Source organism: Pinus tabuliformis, chromosome 5_2 (assembly GCF_031772625.1).
Source record: "Pinus tabuliformis cultivar Carrire ecotype Pingquan chromosome 5_2, CPIR1, whole genome shotgun sequence".
NCBI lineage: Eukaryota > Viridiplantae > Streptophyta > Pinopsida > Pinales > Pinaceae > Pinus > Pinus tabuliformis.
In genome coordinates, this window is record NC_142306.1 from 174,144,114 (window position 1) to 174,167,238 (window position 23,125).

The window sequence follows — 23,125 nt, forward strand, 5'->3', positions numbered from 1 at the left end:
TGACCAAAATGCACTCAGGAATCTGCTATCCCAATCTGAGACAATGGACTGTGGGATCCCAAAGTGTACCCATACTTGCTCAAAGAAGAGCTTAGCAATGGCCTCTGTTGTGATACTCTTCTTGTAGGCCGTCATGATGGCCATCTTAGAGAATCTGTCGATGACCACGAAAATTCAATCATTGTCGTGCTTAGTAGAAGGAAAGCCTAACATGTAATCGAGATAGATTCCCAAGGCCGGATGGGAGTAAGTATAGGAGTATACAGGCCTTGTTTCTTGATGGTTGGTTTGGCAATGACACGTGCAGTGGATCTAATGTACTTCCCAACATCCTGATGAAGTTTCAGCTAATAAAAATACTTCTGCAATACCGCCATTATTTTCTCTACTCTAAAATGTTTAGCGACCCGACTGTAGTGCACCTCCCAAATCATCTTGTCAAGCTCACTTGAAGGAACATAAATGTGTCCCAAGTGGCATAGCAATGCAACCTGAAGGTTAAAATTTGGAACTTGCTTCCCTTCCAGGAGTGTCTGGTATATGCTGTCGCATTCTGGATCGCTCTTGTAAAGATGCAACCATCCCGATGTCTCATGCTCACAGGAGTCGAGCACAGTGATTAGTGCCATGACCGGTGGTCAACTGAGGCAATCAACAACATTATTGGTGTTTTCCTTCTTATACTTAATGTTCAAATGGAACTGTTGAAAATAGGTGGACCATTTCTGATGGCGATCGTTCTTCAACTTCCCTTGTGTTTGTATGAACTATAGAGGTCGGTGGTCTATGTGGATGACCATTTCCTTCCCCATAATGTAATGCTTCCATTGACGAAAGGCCTACACAATGGAATAGATTTCTTTATCGTAAGTGGGGTACTTTCGCACTGTGTCTGAAAGTGTATCACTGTGGTAAACCACTTGATGCCCATGCTGAGTAAGAACCACACCAATAGCATAGTCGGAGGCATTTATCTCAATCTCAAATGGTTGTTGTAAGTCTGGTAATGTGAGCACTAGTGCAAAACAAAGGTGATTCTTCAACTCAGATAATGCTTGTTGTTGGGTTTCCGACCAAAAGAACTTTTCTTTCGCTCCACCCTTGGTGACTTGACTTAAAGGCCAAGTGATATGAGAGAACCCCAACACAAACCTACCGTAGAAATTGGCAAGACCCAAAAAGCTATGGAGCTCTGTTAGAATGGTTGGGGTTGGCCAATCTGAATGACTTTTATCTTAGATGGGTCCACATGTACACCCTGTTAATCAATGATATACCCCATATATTGAACTTAGGTCAGGCCAAAGGTGCATTTCTCCAATTTAGCACACATCTTGTGTTGGCGCAGGGTTCGAAGGACCTGTCGAATATGGTGGAGGTGCTCTTCCCAATTCAGTCTAAAGATCAAGATGTCATCTAAATACACCACATGGATGCATTGGTGAAGGGTCACAAGGTGTCGTCCATCAGTCTCGTGAATGTTGCAAGGGTGTTCGTCAATCCGAACAGCATGACCAACCATTTGAAAAGGCCCTCCTTGGATTTGAAGGCAATCTTCTACACATTGGAGGGTTTGATAGGCACCTGGTGATAATCTGACTTCATGTCAATCTTGCTGAAATATTTCCCCCCCTTGAGCTGGTCCAGCAGGTCATCAATTTGCAGGATTGGGTACCTATTATTCACAGTGATCTTGTTCAGTGCCCAATAGTCAATACAGAGCCTCCAGGTCCCATCCTTCTTCTGGAACAATATAATCGAGTTCCCACAAGGTGATGAGATTGGCCTGATGTGCCCTTTCTGCAATATTTCCTGAATCTACCTCTTGATCTCATCGTTCTCCAAAATAGAGCGTCAATAGACCGGTCCATTGGGCAACGACATGCCCAGGGTCAGATCGATGGAGTGCTTGATGGGTGAGGCGAAAAAAATCCTTGTACTCCTCCACGACCCTGTCCATTTGTTGTTGTTGTGCAGAGGAGACCTGCTTGGAAGTTGTGGCCACAAGTTTCTTCTTGCCCTTGGGGCGAATCATAAGGAAAACAAATTTCCTGGTCTAAGAAATGATCTTATTGCATTGCTTTGCAATGATCAAAGAGATCGCGGTAGGCGAGGCTACCTCTAGTAACTTGTACAACTTATTAGCCAAAGTAATAATCACAAAGCGAGGTCTAGACTCATATACAACATGTCGCTTCCATAAGTATGTTTTCCTCACAATACATCACAAACTTCAAGAGGAGCAATGTCACACAGTACCTCATCCGTGAAGGGCTTGATGCTCTAGGGAAGGCGGCACTACTGGATGACATGAAGATCTTTTCCTTGGTGAAGCCACCCGATGGTGTACAACTGTGGATGTGCTATAGTCTTTAGGCCTAGCCGCTTCACGATCTCTGCTGAAATGAGGTTCTTTTGGCTCCCGCTACTGACAATGAACTGCAATGGAGAACCCTTCACCCACATCTCTGAGTGGAAGAGGCATTCCCCCTCCTCTGGATATTCAAGCTCAATTTTCTGGATCTTGGTGGTGGCCATGGTGGTACTCGGCTCTACATCAATGATTTGCTTCCCTTTGTCAATTCCCTTATCGGGTTCTGATTCAGATTCAGAACCTGCATCTGATTCGGAATCATTCAATTCGGCCACCAGTGACTTCTTGGCCCAACATTCACTTGTATTGTGACTGGAGCTCTCATGGAACTCACACCATTTTCCCATGTCCTTCTTCGTCTTCAAGGTGTTGTTCTTTGTTTGTGGCTTTGGCAGGTTGTCTTGGGTAGCACCGCCTTGGTTTGGTCCTTTGTTATGTGGTTTCGGGGCGCCTTTTCCTTGCTTTGGATTCGCAGATCCAAACTCATGCTTCTTTTGTTTAAACTTCTGCTCAATCTTGACAGTGTGGCGATATGTCGTGTCGAGCGAGGAAATGTCTAAGAACTCCATCTCATCCTAGTTGTACTTATGTAGACAGTCGCGGTACTTGAGCCCCAAATTCCGCCCAGTATCCTTGATACCCAGCTTCGTGCGAAGGGTATGGAAAGTATTTGTGAACTCTGACACATCTTGGTCCCTTCCCTGTCGTAGCGTGGTCTACTTTATGTGTTTGTCTTCATAGCTCCCGACAGGGTAATATTGTTCCTTGATGGCATCTCGGAAAGAATTCCAAGTGGGTGTGGCTTAGAACAATGAGGGTTCACTATCGTCCTTTTGTTCACGGTACGTTTCCCACCAATCCTTGACGTGTGGGGCGGCTTTAAGAAGTGCAAAAGTAATATTTTCCCAATTGGAAAAGTCATGAACTGAAAAATATCCTTCCAATAGATTTAATCGTTTATCTACAATGTCTACATCTATCAAGGCTTTGAATCTAGGAATATAGAAGTTAACTTGTACCTTAAAAGGAGTGGCGGCTCCAGAGTGGTTGCTGGATGAAGATGCATCACATGTGGGTCGTTGATGGATCTGCGCAAATTTATCCATCATCGCATTTCTCTATCACTCAAGGGCTTCCTCGAGCAACATTTTGAAAGGATTTCCTGCCCCCTTGTTGGGTTGTGTTATATTCTTTCCATGGCAGGCTCCCCTGTACGGGGCATTTGAGGGGGGTAGTAGCCCCCTCTATGGGGTCCGGGGCAATGCCCCATGATTTTTTTTTTTGGACCCTATATTTGGTGGGAGGACCTACCTATGGTTTTGTGCATGGTTTTCGCACATGGTTTTGGGTGCAATGGTTTTAGGTCCATGGTATTTTGTAGATCCGGTCAAGGGAACTATGGTTAATTTTCTAATCCAGGGTTATTGGTTGTGGTATATGGATGCGTCGGCATTTATATATATGTATTGTAACATTGAAAGGAACATAATGAAAAATCAATCTGGTAGTCCCGGTTTTGGGATCTAGGGGAAATCTCTGTGTATATTTGTTTTATGTGTTATGTTCTTGCCATTGTTTATTTTTTTGTTTTAGAATTCGTATGCAGGTAATTTCTGTATGGGGTTAAAATCTACATTTGGTATCGGAGTTTTTTTGACTTCAAGGGGACGCCTTTGTTGCTGAGGGGTTTTCTCGAGCCTTTGGTAGACCCTGTTTAGTGGGAGATCTGCGCGATCAATTATGGTGGTGAAAGAAGATGGCGAGCAATGGAAAGATAGAGATCGAGGAATTTAATGGTCAGAGTTTTGAGTTGTGGAAACTCAAGATGGAGGATTTGTTGGTGGATAAAGATCAATGGATCATAGTAGATCCGGGTACTAAACCAACAAGAGTGCCCGATGAAGAATGGAAGAAGTTAGATCGGAAGGCAAAAAGCACAATACGATTGTGTGTCTCAAATTCAGTATTGTTGAATGTATCAGGGGAAGCTATGGTGAAGGCTTTTTTGGACAAGTTAGGGACTTTGTACCAATCTAAGTCTCTGGTGAATAAATTGTTCCTATGGAAAATGTTGTATAACCTGAGGATGAAAGATGGAGACTCAGTGAAAGAGCATCTGAACACATGGTAAGCCAGTTGTTATCTGTTTATATTAAAATTTCAGATGAAGATAAGTGCATCAGTTTGTTGTGTTCTCTCCCAGATTCATGGGATAGTCTGGTTGTTGCAATAGGTAGCAATGCAACTTCCTTCCAGTTTGATAAAATAGTCGCATCCTTGCTAATGGAGGAGATGAGACAAAAAAATATGGAGAGCCAGAATGGTGATGCCTTGTCTATACGAAGACGGTCCCAGAACAGAAATAAAAATAAGTAATCGAGTGGGAGATCTAAATCTAGAGGGAGATCTAAATCTCCAGAAAACCTTGTAAAGGTGTGCTGGAAATGCGGAAAGGAAGGGCACTACAAAAGGGACTGTAAATCTAAAGCTCCTGAGAAAGGAAAGGGAACTGATGATGCTCCTTCTGTAGAGGCGAAAACCACCTCATATGAAGGTGGGGATGTGTACTTGGCTTCTTATTCAAGTACACATGTAGATCATGAGTCGTGGTTGATTGACTCAGGTGCATCCTTTCACTTCACTCCCCATAGAGAGTGGTTCTGCGAGTATGAGAAATATGGTGGTAGTGATGTCTTCTTGGGGGATGATAGAAACGCTAGAATCATTGGTCGTGGAAAAGTAAAGTTGAAGTTGCAAGGTGGAAAGATTAGAACACTTTCGGGTTTCGAGTGTTCTGTATATTCCTGCATTGGCCAGAAATCTGATTTTTGTAAGCAAGCTGGATGATGTAGGTGTAAAAATAGTGTTTGATAAGGATACATGCAAGAAGGTTCTGGGAGCACTGGTATTGATGCGGGGAGTTCGGATTGGAACTCTGTACAAGCTACAAGGTAGCACTGTTGTTGATGGGTGCAACAGTTATGTGGTTCCTGAAAGTGGAGCAGAAAATCTAGCTGTCTCTGGAGAAAAGACCATGCTATGGCATCAAAGGCTTGGACATATTGGAGAGAAGGGTCTTCGAATACTTCATGGTAAAGGTATGCTAGAAGGTATGACTAATAGCTCTATGGATTTTGATTTCTGTGAAAATTGTGTAAATGGGAAGCAGAATCAAGTGAGTTTCCCCTCTGGTGGTAAGGGGGCGAAACAAATATTAGAGCTTGTGTAGAGTGATGTGTTTGGACCTGTGAAGGTTCCATCACTGGGTAAGTTTTTGTAATATGTATCATTTATAAATGACTTCTCAAGTAATACATGAATATATTTCCTCAAGAAGAAATCTGAAGTCTTTGACAAGTTTAAAGAATTTAGGGCACTGGTGGAAAACTAGACAGAGAAGAAGATAAAGGTGTTGAGGACAGATAATGGTGGAGAGTTTTGCAAGAAGGAATTTGAAGAATTTTGTAAGAAGTGTGGTATAGCACAACAAAAGACTAATCCATACACACCTCAACAAAATGGAGTTACAGAAAGAATGAAAAAGATGTTGATGGAAAGGGCAAGAAGCATACTCAGTGGTGCCGAGTTAGGACAGAAATTCTGCGCAGAGGCGATGGAGATTGCATGTTACCTGGTCAACAGATCACCTTCATCAGCGTTGGAGGATAAGACTCCACAAGAGGTATGGACTAGTAAGAAACCTTCTCTTTCACATCTAAGGGTATTTGGATGTGATGCATATGTACATGTTCCAAAGGAGAAAAGAACAAAGTTGGATAGTAAATCTGAAAAGTGCATCTTTATTGGGTATAAGCATGGTTTAAAGGGTTATAAGCTTTGGAACCCAGTAACAAGGAAGGTTGTGTATAGTCGAGATGTGATGTTCAGATAGGTGAAAGATGTTATTAAACATGAAGTCCAACCAAAGGAACCTGAGAAGATAGAGTTTGAGCTTAAGGAGGAAGAATCATACTCTATATCAGAAGAGGAATCAGAAGATGAAGAGCCACAAACTCTGGTTGTAAGAAGATCAGTTCAAGAAAGAAGGCAAGCAGAGAGGTATAGTCCATCTGATTTATGTTCAAATTTTTCTTTATCTACTACTGATGATGATCCCAGAACTGTGAAGGAAGCAGTAGATTCAAAAGATGGAAAACTCTGGAAAGAGGCCATGGTTGATTAAATGACATCTTTGCACAAAAATGAGGCTTGGGATCTAGTGGAGTTATCGGCTAGAAGGAAACCCATTGGCAACAAATGGGTGTTCAAGAAGAAGAAGAATGAAGGAAAGGTGGAGAAATACAAAGATTAATTGGTAGCAAAAGGTTATTCCCATGTGCCGGGAATTGATTTTGATGATATTTTTTCTCCTTTTGCCAAGGTAGCTTCTATTAGATTACTTTTTATTTGTTGTTGCTGCTTTTGATTTTGAGGTAGAACAGATAGATGTGAAGACAAACTTTCTTCATGGCGATCTGGAAGAAGAGATCTACATGAAGCAACCTGAACGCTTTGCGGTGAAGGGTAAAAAAGAACTAGTATGCAAGTTAAAAAAGTCTCTGTATGGGTTAAAACAGTGACCAAGGATGTGGTATCAGAAATTTGATACATTTATACGGGGACTTGGCTTCACCAGAAGAAAAGCAGATCATTGTGTGTATTTTAAATTAATTGGTGACAGTGTTATTTATCTGGTCTTGTATGTGGATGATATGTTGCTGGTTGGAAATAACAAAGAAATTATCCAGGATTTGAAGACCCAATTTTCCTCCAACTTTGATGAAAGATCTTGGTGTTGCAAACTATATTTTGGGCATGGAAATTAAAAGAGATCAGGCAAAGAGGAAGCTCTAGTTAAACTAGAGGAAGTATGTCGAGACAATACTGCAGAGGTTTAATATGCAGGATAGTAAACCGATGAAGGTTCATATTCCTGTAGGTGTAAATTTATTTGTTGAACAGTGTCCCAAGGCACAAGAAGAGAAAGAGGACATGTCCCGTGTTCCATATGCAAGTGTAGTCGGTAACCTGATGTATGCGATGGTATGTACTAGACCAGACATTGCACATGTAGTGGAAGTATTGAGCAGGTTTATGTCAAAACCAAGGAAGGAGCATTGCACAACAGTGAAGTGGGTTTTTAGGTATTTACGTGGCACTAGTGATTATGGTTTGTGCTACTAAGGAAGACTAAGATTGGACAGAGTTTTGGATATCCATGACGTTGTTGATGCAGACTGGGCTGGAGATTTGGATTAGAGAAGATCTACAAGTGGGTATGTGTTTAACCTATTTGGTGGTGCAGTCAGTTGGATGAGTAAGAAACAATCTGTAGTGGCACTATGAACTACAGAGGTAGAATACATGGTAGCCACTCATGCAAGCAAGGAAGTAGTTTGATTGCAGAGATGTGTTCAAGTATGGGGTTAGTAGAGGGAGCTATAAGGATAGGCTGTGATAGCCAAAGTGCAATTTTCTTGGCGAAGAACCCTGCTTACCATTCAAAGACACAACACATTGATGTTCAGTATCACTTTGTGAGGGATATGATAGAAGACAAAAAGGTGTTGCTGGTAAAGGTGGACACTTTGAAGAATACTGCAGATGAATTGATAAAATCTGTGAGCTCTGAGAAGTTCTCTTGGTGTAGAGAAACAATGGGCATTGCAGGGCTGGATAAATAACTAAGCTCTCCTATGGCCCCCTATGGAAAGAAAACAACAAGTGGGAGATTCTTGGGTTGTGTTATATTCTTTCCACGAAGGGTTTGAGGGAGGCAATAGGCCCCCTCTACAGGGTCTGGGGCAGCGCCCCGAGATTTTTTATTTTTTTTTGGACCCTATATTAGGTGGGCGGACCTACCTATAGTTTTCGCACATGTTTTTTGGTGCGATGGTTTTCCGTCCATGGTATTTTGTAGATCCAGTCAAGGGAACTACGATTATGTTCTAATCCAAGGTTAATGGATTGGGGTTTATGGATGCTTCGGCATGTATACATATGTATTGTAACATTGAAAGGAACATAATGAAAAATAAATCTGGTAGTCCCAGTTTTGGGATCCAAAGGAAAATCTCTGTGTATATTTGTTTTATGTGTTATGCTCTCGCCATTGTTTATTTTCTATTTTTAGAATTCGTATGCAGGTAATTTTTGTACGAGGTTAAAATCTACATCCCTCGTCTTTCTTTTCTTCTGCCATTGGAGGTCATCAGGTTTTGCGAGGCTGATCTTGCAATGGTTCAACTAGATCAAGCCCTAACTCCTTATACCCTGACCTCGTTGGGGACATGCAAAGAAAAATAGACAAAGAGCAAATTGCTCTGATACCATTGATTCGAACTTAAATAGGAATGCAACAACTTACAAATATAATCATAAATATAGAGATGCAACAGAAAAACACTTCATTTCATTAATAGAAAAATATTGAACTACGCTTACAAACAAAATGGAAATAAGATAGCTCGGATGATGGTAGCTTATCTCTGAGAAGAGATGTGGCAACTACATGCCTCTGAACTGTGTTACAATGAGGCTCAAGGGCCTATTTATTATTGGAAAACATGAGAAAAACTTAAACAACCAAAACCCTAACCCAAGGAGATGTAACACCAAGAATTTGTGGGCCCCGTTGGGGTTAGTTGGGAAGCCAACTTCTCGGGGTCGTAAGTTGGTCATATTATCTTTGTTTGGTGCGTACAATACCTTGTTTGAAAGGTCTCTCTGAGTACTACAAGTTTCTCCGTAGGCTCCTGCCTGTGGTTGTGGGTTTGTCGCGGACCCAAAAAAAACGTAATTTAGGGGGACAAAACTGCTCTGGAAGTTCAGGACCTGAAACACTGCTAAAAATAGTAAATGATTAAATGAACAAGGAGACAGATGAAAGTGACTAGGGGGTCTAGGTGGAATAGGTGGGTGGCCACAAATATCCAATTGGATCAGTCATATAGTAGGTCATGTGGGCCGAGGCTGGCCTCCCTCTGCTCCTCTGCTCGCCTGGTGGTATGTTGGGTCATGTGACCCCGGGGCTAGCCCCTTTACAAAACTCTACCTACGGTTTCTACTCGGTGCATATGTTTATGGGCTATGACAAAGGGACTAGGGCTAATCCTTGGCCCTTGGTCCCACCCCTTGGTTCTGAGGGCACGAGGACTAGGGTTGGGGTTTAACCCTGGCCCCAACCTCCAATGTTGAATACGTTGAACTTTAAATAAAAGTGGTGGACTATACCTATTAAGAAACATGCAGTGGTGTGTTGGTGAAGGCCTGTGGTGATTTTTTCTTGGTCATAGGTTCAAACCTGGTGGGAAGCTTGACTCAGTCCCTTAACAAATTTTTACACACCAACAAGAGGCCACATGGTAGCCAGCCATTGGTCCACTTCAATGAACCCACAACCAATGAAATTGTGTCATTCATGAACTAATAAACAAGAGACACTTGTCAACAAACAATTGGCCTGAATTCTACACAGTCACTTACCTAGTCAGCATACGCACTGTTGACTGGGCGTACTTGCAATTCAATTACAAAAATTTTAGTTGTTTGGCAATTCGCTCAGAACATGATATCGGGAGCATACGATATCGATATTGAGTGAAACGAGTTGTGTTGGATTCAGGTCACCGAGATCTACGTAGTTGTACAGGTTTTGAGCATTTTTAAACACTTTGAAGTTTGAACACTAAACTGATCCCTTGGATCATGGTCAAAGGAAAGCATGTTTTAAATGGAGTTCAAGTGACAACTTGAAAAAGTGGTGATGAAGAAAGAATGATGTTTGCAATATTCTAGAGTGGATGTGAGTGTTGATGAAGACCAGTAACACTGATGTGACTTGCATGTGAATTGTAATTTGTGTTCTCTGTATTAATTTTTCTAATGATATAAATGTAAGCATTAAAGGGGGGACATGGAATAATGCCTACATTTGTATATAACTAGAATAGGTTTGTTGAGTGGTTGAGATATTTTTTCAATAATAATCTCTCAATTTAGAAATTGTTGGATTTCACGGACACTATTTATGTGATTTATATTTTAGTCTTGATAAATAATATATAAATTGTTTTGAGTAATTCTGTACACAAATGTTCATAATTTTTTGTTATTGAATTGAAATGAAGAATAAATTACATTAAAGTCAATAAAAAAACGTCATGCATTTAAATCTCAAGGAAATATGATGGTCGAGCATCTCATTTCTGATACGTTGGTGGAGTTGACATAAAGCTCATGCAACTGAACAAGCCCATATCCCATGGAATGATAGAACCTGCCCCTCTTAGAGTTAACGAAAAGGGTCCTCGTTCAATGGTTTTGCCAAAAACTGTCACAAAAGATCAACGCAAGCTGGACCCCCACGTTTTCAAAACCATTAGGGACCACCGTAAACCATAGTGTCAGAATGATGAAATTCGGGACTCACTTGTCTCCCCTTTAATTTTAATATATTGTTGTATATAAGGTGGCCAAGTCACAAAAGCAAGAAAACATATAGTGTAAGGTTTAGAGAGCGAGATTTTATTTTTGCAGAAGTGAATGTTAGTGAATATATTTTTTAAGCCCAGTGACAAATAAAAGTCACCTAACTAACCCAGGGGTACCATTTTTTTCTCTTTTATCTCATAAATCCACAACATAGAGATAATTGAAAATGAAATTTTATAGGCCATTATTTGGATTGGTTTTAATTAAAAATTTTACTTATCTCATTAAAGCATATTATTCCATATTCATATTCACATGAGACCATCTATGGTTAATATCTCCCTTGTGAAACCTAACAATGTTATATTTATTTTTAAGTAAATTTAAGACTTAAAAAGTTAATTATGAAGGTCTATTATGAAGATCTAATTTTTAAGTAATTACCATTTTATACTTTTTTGATAAATATAATATCACAAAGTTATCCATATGTTTTGTATTGCATATCAATTTTATTTCTTAGTAGCCTTAAAATTAGCGAAATCTTTCCAATTATCTAAACATCACTATTTAATTTTTAAAGAACCACCATCTTATACTTTTTTTGATAAATATAATATTACAAAGTATTCATATATTTTGCATTGGATATCGATTTTATTTCATAATAAATTTAAAATTAGAAAAATATTTCCAACTATCTAAACATCACAAATCCAAAGAAAACCTCCAAATCCCCAACCCCAAATTTGAATGGGTTTTATTTTATTGAAAAATATAACTATTCCACGAGAAATCTTATCTTTAAACATTAATTATAAAGATTTAAAAGGGTCGAAGTGAATATTTTAAACGAATTTTACTAATTTATAAGTGTATGAGAGAACATTTTAATAAATGAATTTGTATGTTTTATGAATATTTCTTTTATTAAGCCTTCCTTCAATATAAGACTAAAATTTTGTTTTGAAAATAACTTACATTTGAGGTGGTACTTCTTTTTTCTTCGTTTTCTTCTTTATACTAGTCAATACAAAGATATTTTGAAATTTTTGACTAATCAAATCTTTATAATATTTTAATTTCCTTTTTCCCTTTAATTTTTAATCACTCCCACAATTTCTCCTCAAATTTTGAAGCAATAATAATTTTAATATTATATCCTTGTTTTGGAGAATGATCTCTTTTTTTATCCTCTAATGCTCTAACCAAGACTAGGATTTTTCTTGGCTTAAGCAAAAGGTAGTGATTTTGACTTGAGTTTAAAGCAAAATTTTAGGAAGCTTTTGATCCTCCATATTGTTGAGTATCTTCTTATGCATACAATATCTAGTCATAGTCATGCTTTCAAAAATGGAACATTGTTTTGACGTTGATGATAACATAGGATGTGTTTCCTTCATTGTTAATATTGTAAGCTATAAATTGCTTTTGAATTTGTTCTATTTTGCTCCATTAAATCTCTAAAAATCTACATCCTCAAACCTTATATCCACATAAAATAACATACGTGACAAGATTTCCAATTATCCCTATACAAAAATCTATTGACTTGTAATTATTTTCAAAATAGCAATAAGTTTTCCATACTCCATATATCATTTTCTCAATACTATAATTTGAATAAAACTTGTGGTAGATATCAGTTGAAAAATATTTAAGGAAATTCCTACTAGATGTTATCATATATGAAATATCATATGTGATCCTTGTTTATTTAATTGCTATGATTTTTGTTTTGCCAATATTAACAATCATACCCATATTTGGTAAGTAATATTGAAGGATTTTTAAGCTTCCCAAGGTTGTAAAAGATCTTTCTCAAAAAATTAAAAAATATCATTAACATAAAGAAAGAGAGTGATTATTATACCAATAGAATCAAACACAACCTCCTTCTTTCAAACACCCACTTTTTTGGCTAATTAATGTATATGCCAAAAAAGACAAAAAAAATAAAAATAAAATATAAACTTATATACCAAAACTTTATAATATTATTAATGTAAATTTAAGAACATTTTTTTTCAAATGGTGGGAAAACTTATCATAAGTCAATTGTTAAACTCATGGACATTTGCTTTATCATTGTTATTCAAGAAAAACCATGTCACATATATAAGGGAGGCAAGCTTTCACTATCGTCCAATACCTTTCACTCTTGGATATTACCTTGTTTCCTTATATCCAAAAAAACCAACTCTTAAAAAAAACAATTTTAAAACATACCCAAACCTAAATAAAAGTTTAAAAACATATAATATCATTAAAATTGATTTGTATATTAAAATTATAATTATATTTTTTAAAATATTATATATTTTAATTAAATAATGCATTATTTTATTTCTCATATACCAAATTAATTATTTTATATTAATATAAAATATAGTTTTATTACTATTTTTTTTTAATAGGGTAATGCTTCAAAACTCTCGCTATTGCTATTCTTAACGAGTAACAACTCAAAATCATTTTTCTTCAACATTTAGATCCAAACTATTTATATTAAAAAATTTAATTTAATAATACATTATACAGGATTTAATATTACATAACATATTAATATTGGTAAATAAATATTTATATATAATAACAAATATTATATAAAAACAAATTTAAATAATTCAAAATATAAATCTATCAAAATCTATAGTTTATGTATTATTTAATATATAAAATTAATTATTTTATATTAATATAAAATATAGTTTTATTACTATTTTTTATACTGTAATGCTTCAAAACTCTCACTATTCCTATTTCTAACAAAGTAACAACTCAAAAGCATTTTTCTTCAACATTTAGATCCAAACTATTTATATTAAAAATTTTAAGGTACATACTATATTGATATTCATAAATAAATATTTATATATAATAAAAAATATTATATAAAAACAAATTTAAATAATTCAGAAATTACTTAATATACGAAATTTATTATTTTATATTAATACCAAATATAGTTTTATTACTATTTTTTATATCGTAATGCTTCAAAACTCTCACTATTGCTATTATTAACAAAGTAACAACTCAAAAGCATTTTTCTCCAGCATTTAGATCCAAACCATTTATATTAAAAAATTTAATTAAAAAATTTTATTTATATTAAAAATTTTAATTAAATAATCCATTATGTATTATTTAATACATTATTTAATAGTACATAATATATCAATGTTCATAAATAAATATCTATATATAAAAACAAATTTAAATAATTCAGAATATAAATCTATCAAAATTTATCGTTTATATATTACAATTTTAATGACCTAATACATGGTTTATGATTTAGAAAAAATAAAATATAAATTTTAATGGAATAATACATGGTATATGATTTAGAAAAAAATAAAATATAATGTATTAATATTTATAAGTAAATAATTTTATATAATATAAATATTATTGAATTAAGGTTTTTGAAATCTATATTAAGATTTTGAAAAAGTATTTAGGTGATAATTACATCAAAATTCATTTGTCGATAGGACAACAAGTGTGGTTCTTACGGCAAAAAGTTAAATAGAGAGATCGATTTAAAAAAACAACTATTTTTTATCCAAAAACCCGCTACAATTGACTCAGTAATTGACCCAAAAACCCGCTACAATTGACTCAGTAATTGACTCAGTAACAGCTATAATTGATTGGTCCAAAAGATAAGGGAAAGTTTAATTAATTAGTTAATTTGTTAGATCTATTCATTTTCATATTAAATCTATATAAACTAAATATATCAGCGTGTAATTAACTAAATTTTTTTATGAACCTAAAATAAGAACTTTAATACCTAATAAATAATTTATTATCGTCTTTTTAATCTAAATAACCTACCTATAAACTAATATTATTAAGGGAAATATTATAAAATGAATAAAATAAATGTTTATTAATAAGATAATTAATTAATTAAATTGTTTACTAAGTTTATTTTTTCAAATACATATGTAAGTATTATCTTTTTTAATTTAAAACTAAATAAAATATAAATTTATAATAATACTAGAATAAAAATATAAATGTTTAATAATTAATTAATTAATTAGTTTGCTTATCAAATTAATTTATTTTTATTTAAATGTATAAATTACTACAATTATTTAGGGATATATAAGGATTACTTAGAGATATATAAGGATTAAACCTAAAGGTTAATCAATTAATTAGTTAATTAGTTTCTATATGCTTATAATACTTTCAGTTATGATCGTATATAAACTTATTTATCATGATTAGTAAAAACTAAATAAAAAGTAAAAAATTTAAGAACCTAAACTAAGAAATTTAACCTAATAAATAAATAATAAGGGAAGTTATATTGTCCTCTTATTTTTAATTTAAAACTAAATAAAATATAAGTAAACTTATAAGAAAAATATTAATAATATTAATAAAATAATGATTAAATAAATGTAATGGGTACCAAACAAAAATATAAAAACAACAAATCAAAAGAAAAAGGAACATAGGGGAAATTCAAACCATCTAGAAGACTAGGGAGAAAAACCAACAAAGAAAACAATAAAAAGAATGAAGAAGGTTAAAAATAGGGGGGCTAAGAGGAAAGGGTAGGGATCCAACAACTGTTAATCTTCTAGCCGTCATCCCTGTTGAGATTGCTTTCTATAGCTCCCCTAAACTTAGGATGATGAAAAGGAGCAATCTTAGCAATAACCTGGGCCTCTTCAATACATATATGATGTTCTTTGCGTGTTAGCAAAGACTGAACTTGGTCCTCCCATGTTTGATGTCCACTGCCTGCTCATGAATCCTCTCATTAATAAAGCGGCTAGTTTATAGCTCTCCTAAACTTAGGATGATGAAAAGGAGCAAGCTTAGCAATAACCTGGGTCTCTTCAATACATATATGATGTTTAGTCTTCTCTGCATGTTCAGCCAAGACTAAAGACTTGGTCCTCCCATGTTTGATGTCCACTGCGTGCTCATGAATCCTTTCATTAATAAAGATGCTAGTTTATATATTTAAATGAAAATAAATAAATTTGATAAACAAATAAACTAATTAATTAATTAATTATTAAAAATTTATATTTTATAAAATTAATTTAACATAACAAAAAGGATTATATATGTGCTAAGGAAATAATAATGTAATGGAAATTAAGTATTTGGGGTTTTTGCAGTGCACTATATTAGGTATCATTTTTCGGGATTCAACTGCGTTAAATAAGTCATTCATCTATGACCATTTCATCTAAATAATTCATCATGGAAATTATTTAATTAATTAATAAAAAATATTTATAAATTATTTAATTATTTAATAAAAAACATTTATATTTATCTTAGTTTATATTATATTAATATAAATTTATTTTTAAATTAGTCGTTGGTCACGAGTCTCTGCTCTGCCTATTTAACTTGCTTAGCTGGATCTGTTTCTTCAACTTGTCCTGATGATGAACCACACTTGTTGGTTCGAAACGCGTCGACAAATGATTTTCCATGTGATTTTTGCTGAAGAATCTCTTTCTAAAATGAAGATATTATATATATATACACACACATATATATATATATATATATATATATATATATATATATATATATATATATATATATAATTAACTCATTAATTATTTAATTAATGAGCATTTATATTTTTAATCTTAATTTATCTTATAGTAGTATAAGTTTATATGTAGTTTAAATAATCTCAGTTTCACAATCTTTGTTACAACACTGACCTTCCTAGCCTTTTACAATGTCAAAATTATAGTGAGCTCGGGAGGCTTCTCTCCAAGATTTTTGAGCATAGGAATAAAATCTTAAATCAAAATAAATAATTTGTTTATTTAGGTCCGATAGATTTTTGTTTGGTCTCAGCGGAGGTTAACCACCATCATCATCATCAATAATAAAAAATCATAAATGGTCCCTTAACAATTGTTTATTAGGATATAGATTTAAATAAAATAAATAAATCTAACAAATTAACTAATTATTTAATTAATTTATCAAATAATAAAGTTTCACTTAACTCTTGCTCTAGTCAAATGTAGCTAAGGTCCAATCCATTGTACCCATTTCTTTTGGTCAAAAGTAATTGTTTCTTTCTAGCCGTTTGAATGATCGGTCTCTCTATTTAACTTGTTGCAGTGATCTAGTTCTTCATCTTGTCCTGAGGATGAACCACACTTGCTGGTTCAAGGAGTCCATTCTAGCCGTTTCTTTTGGTCAAAAGTAGTCGTTTCTTAGATGTTCCTTTCTAGCCGTTTGAATCATCGGTCTCTCTATTTAACTTTGCCATGATCTAGTTGTTCTTCATCTAGTCCCGACGTTGAACCACACTTGCTGGTTCAAAACGCCTCTCTATTTAACTTGCTTCCATGATTTGGTTCTTCATCTAGTTTGAATCATCGGTCTCTCTATTTAACTTGCTGCCATGATCTGGTTGTTCTTCATCTTGTCCCGACGATGAACCAAACTTGTTGGTTCAAAACACCTCTCTATTTAACTTGCTACCATGGTCTAGTTCTTCATCTTGTCCTGACGATGAACCATACTTACTGGTTCAAAACGCATCGAAAAATGAATTTTGATGTGATTATCCCCCAAAACATGTCTCAAAAACTTGATATGGATCACAAAAGCCTTAGTTCAATAATTATCATATTATTATAACATTGGTATGTATGATTGTCAAAACTAAAAATATATATTTAGAACATTCTTAAATTTGTAAAAAAAATTATCTTTAAAATTTTCCAAACTTGGAACGTCCTATGGGGTTGTTTAACGAGGTGGTGATTTGGCTAGGATTGTGAATTTTTTTTGTTGGAATTTGCCAAAAAAATTTCAACAAATTTAGCAGTGTGAGTGTTTGAATCATTTTTTTATGGTGGAAATAGATTCAACATCATCAAAAACCCGTAAAGCATCCACAGTTCTGAAATTTAATAGCTATAACTCAGATTTCAATAAATTTATAAAAATTCTTCAAAATTATGTCAATTGTTCTATTTTTTTTCCTGACCAAAACTTTCTCCTCTTTAAACTAATTTATCTTAAAAGTGCAAATCATAAAATCCACTAAAATTTATAGGAAAAATAAATAAATAAAAAAATCCCAACCACATATATATATCATACCGCCTTTACTAAAAACCGTGGAAGGTTAAAGAGTTCTGAGATAGATAGATATATATATATGAATGACAACTTTGCAGCTACGAGGCATTGTACCTTAGTAAATTATTACATAAAATTAAAACAAAAGACAAAAGGAACTGCCAAAGTGATTCTCGGTAGATTAGTAAATTATTACATAAAATTAAAACAAAAGATAAAAGGAACTGCCAAAGTGATTCTCGGTAGATTAGTTGATGCGGTTGTTGTAACGAAGTGGGTTCCATGGCTCTTGCGCATAACAAACAGATCGACCGTTCAACTAACTAGATGGTGTATAATAATATTACCTTCAACATAATATTCACAAATTAAAAAATAAATTGGTTTAATTGCTTTTTACAAATAATTTTCATATCACAATTCAATATGAACTAGATTTGTAATTTATTCTATTAATTAGTGATAAATAAAATATTTTAATGTCATAATATAATTTTAAATGAAATAAAATATTTTAATGTCATAATATAATTTTAAAAGAAATGAATTGAAATTCTAATGTTTAAGAGATTAGATATAGTCTATGAGATCACTAGTTTCTTTGCTTTTTGTCTTTTGCAATTAATCATTTTTTTGTCTTTTGCAATTAATCATTTTATTATTCAAATTAATGATGAGTTGATTGAACATTCTAAGAGTCTCTTTACTAAAAAGACAATGCCAAGGAACTAATGTCCCCCCACTGAAAAGGCAATGTCAAGGAACTGATGTTAACATATTGTTGTAAATGTCTCTAATGTCTCTAAAAGCATCACATTCCAAAATGAAATGTTGTGTGTATTGTCTCTAATGTCTCTGAAAGCATCACATTCCAAAATGAAATGTTGTGCAAAAAGTACACACACATTCTTCCCAAGCTTATTTAGGTCTTTTCCACATACTTGTTTCACACCGTAGTTGATGCGAGTTAGTTCTTAATTGAGTAATAAGAATCTTTGCTCTCCAGGAATGCTAGCTCCAATGTACTCTTTTTGTTGGAGATCGTAGGTGGGGTTGAATTCTTGAACATAATACTTTTTCTTTCTACCCAACTCTTTTCCCCATATAGGCTTAAGAAACTTTTCCATAAAAAACTCTTTAAATCCTTGTTATTTGTGGGACATGCATGGAGGTAAATATTCCATTTTTACATCCATTTGTTGTTTTGTCTCATCCACTATTTCTTTCTTTGACTCATTCCTTTATGGAAGATAACTTTAGGCCATCTAGCTTCTCCCATTTGCTCAATTCTTTGTAGGTACCTTATGAGATGCACCATAGCAATTGCTTCGATGAGAGTTGCTCTTGTTTCATTCAACATTATCTCATAAGAAACCGAACTTTTTATTTTAAAGTTGCTCCTGTTTCACTCAACATTATCTCATAAGAAACTGAACTTTTTATTTTAAACTTGCTCATGATCAAACGTTCTTGGATTTTCTCAATTTGCTTCCATTTTGAAACAGGGATGCTGCTAGCCCACAATTCACACCCATATAATATCACTAGACAAACTAGGATTCCAAAAAGCACTTTAATTGTTTTCCAATCCCATAACTCTGCTAAATTTATATAAAAAGAATGTAATTGGGAATAATTGTTTCCCTTATATTTTCAGTTTTGATTGTAAGAGAAAGATGTGTAATTTATTTAATTCTAATATGAATTGCATTTTTAAAATATTTATAAAAAAAGTCAATGTTAGTTATTGATAAAATATTTCAATGGCCACATTGAGTAAAATATTTCAATGTAAACAATGTATATACTAACCTAGCTATATAATTTTTATGGTTGGTAAAAATTGAAAGACATCAATCTATGATAAGCATAAAAATACTTATTCGTGATACATCTCCCATTGTCCAAATTCAAAAATTTGATAAAAAAATAACTAAATTATAACTTTATATTAAATTTATTATTATTTTTAACTTTAAAAAGAATTTATATATGAGTTACATATATGCATTTTAAAAAACATGTAACAATATTCTTAGCCATGGAGATTCACCACCCACTTTACCATCGAAATTGTGAACTTGTAAATATATCTTGTTACAATACCATGGCTTATCAATGCCATATGCCCAATATGACAAGTGTTGATATCAAAATTTCTTTCATTAATTAATTTAATATAATTCAATTATAAGAGTATAACTGCCCATTGAGCATAGATACAAATGGTGAAAAGGCACTCTGTTAAGGCACTTAGTGTGTGTGCAAAAATCCAGCCATACTAAGGGCTAGTGTGGCCCATGCTTGTTGCGATCCTTAGGTGATTTTGATGGCATAGTTGCCCCAGAGTTATCGCTACTCAAGCCATAGGTTAGGCATGTGAGTTATCTCAAGACTCACATAACCTAGCAAACAAACAAAAAACAGAGTATAACTATAATTAACTTGGAGATAAATCTTAACCCTTGATCTACTGAATACTACTATGAATATTTTGGCAATAATTCCAAGGAAGTTAAATCTCTACCATCCACCTAATAATTATTAAAAATTAAATTAAAATTGTGGAAGAACTATCTGAAATAGACACACCTACTAGTGTAATTATATAAAAAGATGAAAAACAAAATTTATTAAAACACTTTTGCTCAATATAGAGATGTGTGAGGTGCAAACATTTTTTCAATTTTCCACTTGAAAGGAATTTTACACTTCAAAAGATTTGATTTCTCTCAAACTTTGATAAATTAAAATTTAAGATAAATTTATATTAATATAAAATTTATTTAAAAATTTAAAAAATGATAAATTTGAATTTTTAAATTTATATATACTGAATATTAAATATGTTTAAAAATACATATACATTTTTAAATTTATTTATATATTTAAAAATACATTTTACACAATTGAATTTGAATAAATTTATTACGTCGTAAGGCATTTCCCTCTGGGAACAACTCCCCTTCATGTACACTTATCATCACTCTGTGTCATTCGATCAAACATTAGAGGATTGGATTATGGTTATTCATTGATTTGTTCAGTTGCACCGACCCCGACGGCTGTTACGGTTGTTCCTCACTCTACATTTTTGTTTTCCCTTTGCACAACTATCATATTGTAGTTGGTCGCGTTCACGGTGAGTCATGTTGGTTGGATATGAAGGAGGCAGGTTGTTAATTTGAAGTCTCATTAAGATTGTTGTGTTTGCAGGTGCAGGATTTGCTTCGAAGAGCACATACATCTTCGAAAAAGCGAATGTGCAGATTAAGCTCGTTCCTGGGGACTCTGCTGGCACTATTACTGCATTCTATGTAACTGTCATTTGCCATACATTAGATCATATTATATTGCATTTCTTGATTAAGTTTAATCAATGATTCAATTTATACTTGGTGATTGCAGATGTCTTCCCAAGGCGATCAGCATGACGAATTCGACTTTGAATTTTTGGGGAACACTTCTAGGGAGCCGTACGTTGTGTAGACTAACGTTTATTCAAAGGGGGTTGGCAACAAAGAACAATGCCTTTTCTTATGGTTTGACCCAACTACAGACTTTCATTCCTATTTTTTTCTCTGGAATCACCAACAAATTGTGTGAGTATATATACCATAATTTCCATGCCTAGTTAGTCTATGTATTACAGTGTTTGATGAGCTAGTTGTTTGATGGATGGAAGCAGTTTCTTTGTGGATGATGTGCTCGTATGGATATTTTCCAACAATGAGAAAAGAGGAGTCCCATATCCTCAAACTCAACCCATGGGCGTATACTCCTCAATATGGAACTCAGACGATTGGGCTACTCAAAGTGGAATTGTCAAGACTGATTGGAGCCACGCGCCTTTCATTTCCACATAAAAAAATTTTAGCATTGATGCCTGTTAGTATTCCTCGAACTGCTCTTCGTGGTGGGATCACCCTGCTTACACTTCTCTTGATGTAAAGCAGAGGCTGAAACTAAAATGGGTACATGAGAAATACATGACTTATGATTACTACAAAGATTCAGTGAGATTTCCCACTCCTCCAGTAGAGTGTGAATGAAACTCCCTCTTTAAACTTGAGCTCTCATCAATATCCCTTGATCATATGAGCGATAATTTCTTTGTTATTGCATGCATTCCCCTCAGCTTGGATGGTAGATGGAAATCCCTTAACTGCAGTGAGACATTCATCATTTTGTAAAACATGCAGAGACAAGTAATGTGTTTCTGGGGCTGCAAAAGCAACCCAGATTTGAGGGCGAGTATGTATGAAGTGTAGGAGGATTTACATGAGAGAAGAGAAACTATGTGTCTCTTCTCGGTATGTGTATGTGCAGTGACATCAAAGAATATATGAAGTGCCCTCCAGAGCAGAATATTCTGCAAATAGCCAAACCATTTCATGATTTTTAAATCTTTGACTTGAAGTATTTTAAGGCCCTACATTTTTTTAGAAAAAGAAAATTAAAGACAAATAAAAGAAGGATTGTATGTGTGTCAAATTGAAACTTCAAAACGTAAAAACAATGACGGAACAATGCTCAGGTCAGGTTGTAAATCCATTAATTTAAAAAGATTACACATTAACAGAAATTCTAGTTCTACATTTTTCAATGATCATAAGCATTAATAAGAAATGAATTCTTAAATTGTGAACTTAGCAATTGTGGCCTCAAACTATAAGACCTTCCCACTCATCGGGGTGCATATGCCCGTTAAATACAAGTTAACTCAATATGACTTTTATAATTCAATGCAATTATAATATATTAAGCACAAATCTATCTCTGTCACAACATTTTGATTCACACAGTTCATTCCGGGAGCCCCTTTTGGGCAAATGTGATGTTCACAAATGCTGAGTTGGATGAATTGTTACTTCATTTTTTTGGGGTTATATCATAATGATCAAATTCAGTTGAATTAGGTCAATTGATGCAGGAATTAGAAATTTTGTTAGGGAATTTAATTGTATGATTTAATTCCATTCGCTTAACTTATCCAATTTCTTAGTAAATTGAGCCATGAACCTTTCCTTCACATCCCATCACTTTTGTCGTGCAACGTTTGGTTGTCAATCAAGGTGATAAAACGTTGGGTTGTTCTTTTTTTCCTAGGTCTCTGTGTTGAGCATAATTTAGCAAGCGATTTGTATGTATATGTATAGGGAATTCAGATCAATTTTATTTCTTTATTTTATATAGCCCTTTGCTTTTAAAAAA

The 23,125-nt window shown here is 34.0% G+C and overlaps 1 pseudogene; it reads left to right on the forward strand.

Annotated features, from left to right (window-relative positions):
- The window catches only part of LOC149158104 (xyloglucan endotransglucosylase protein 6-like), a 38,159-nt pseudogene extending 16,382 nt beyond the window's left edge, over positions 1 to 21,777 (forward strand).
- Positions 21,778 to 23,125: the final 1,348 nt, after the last annotated feature.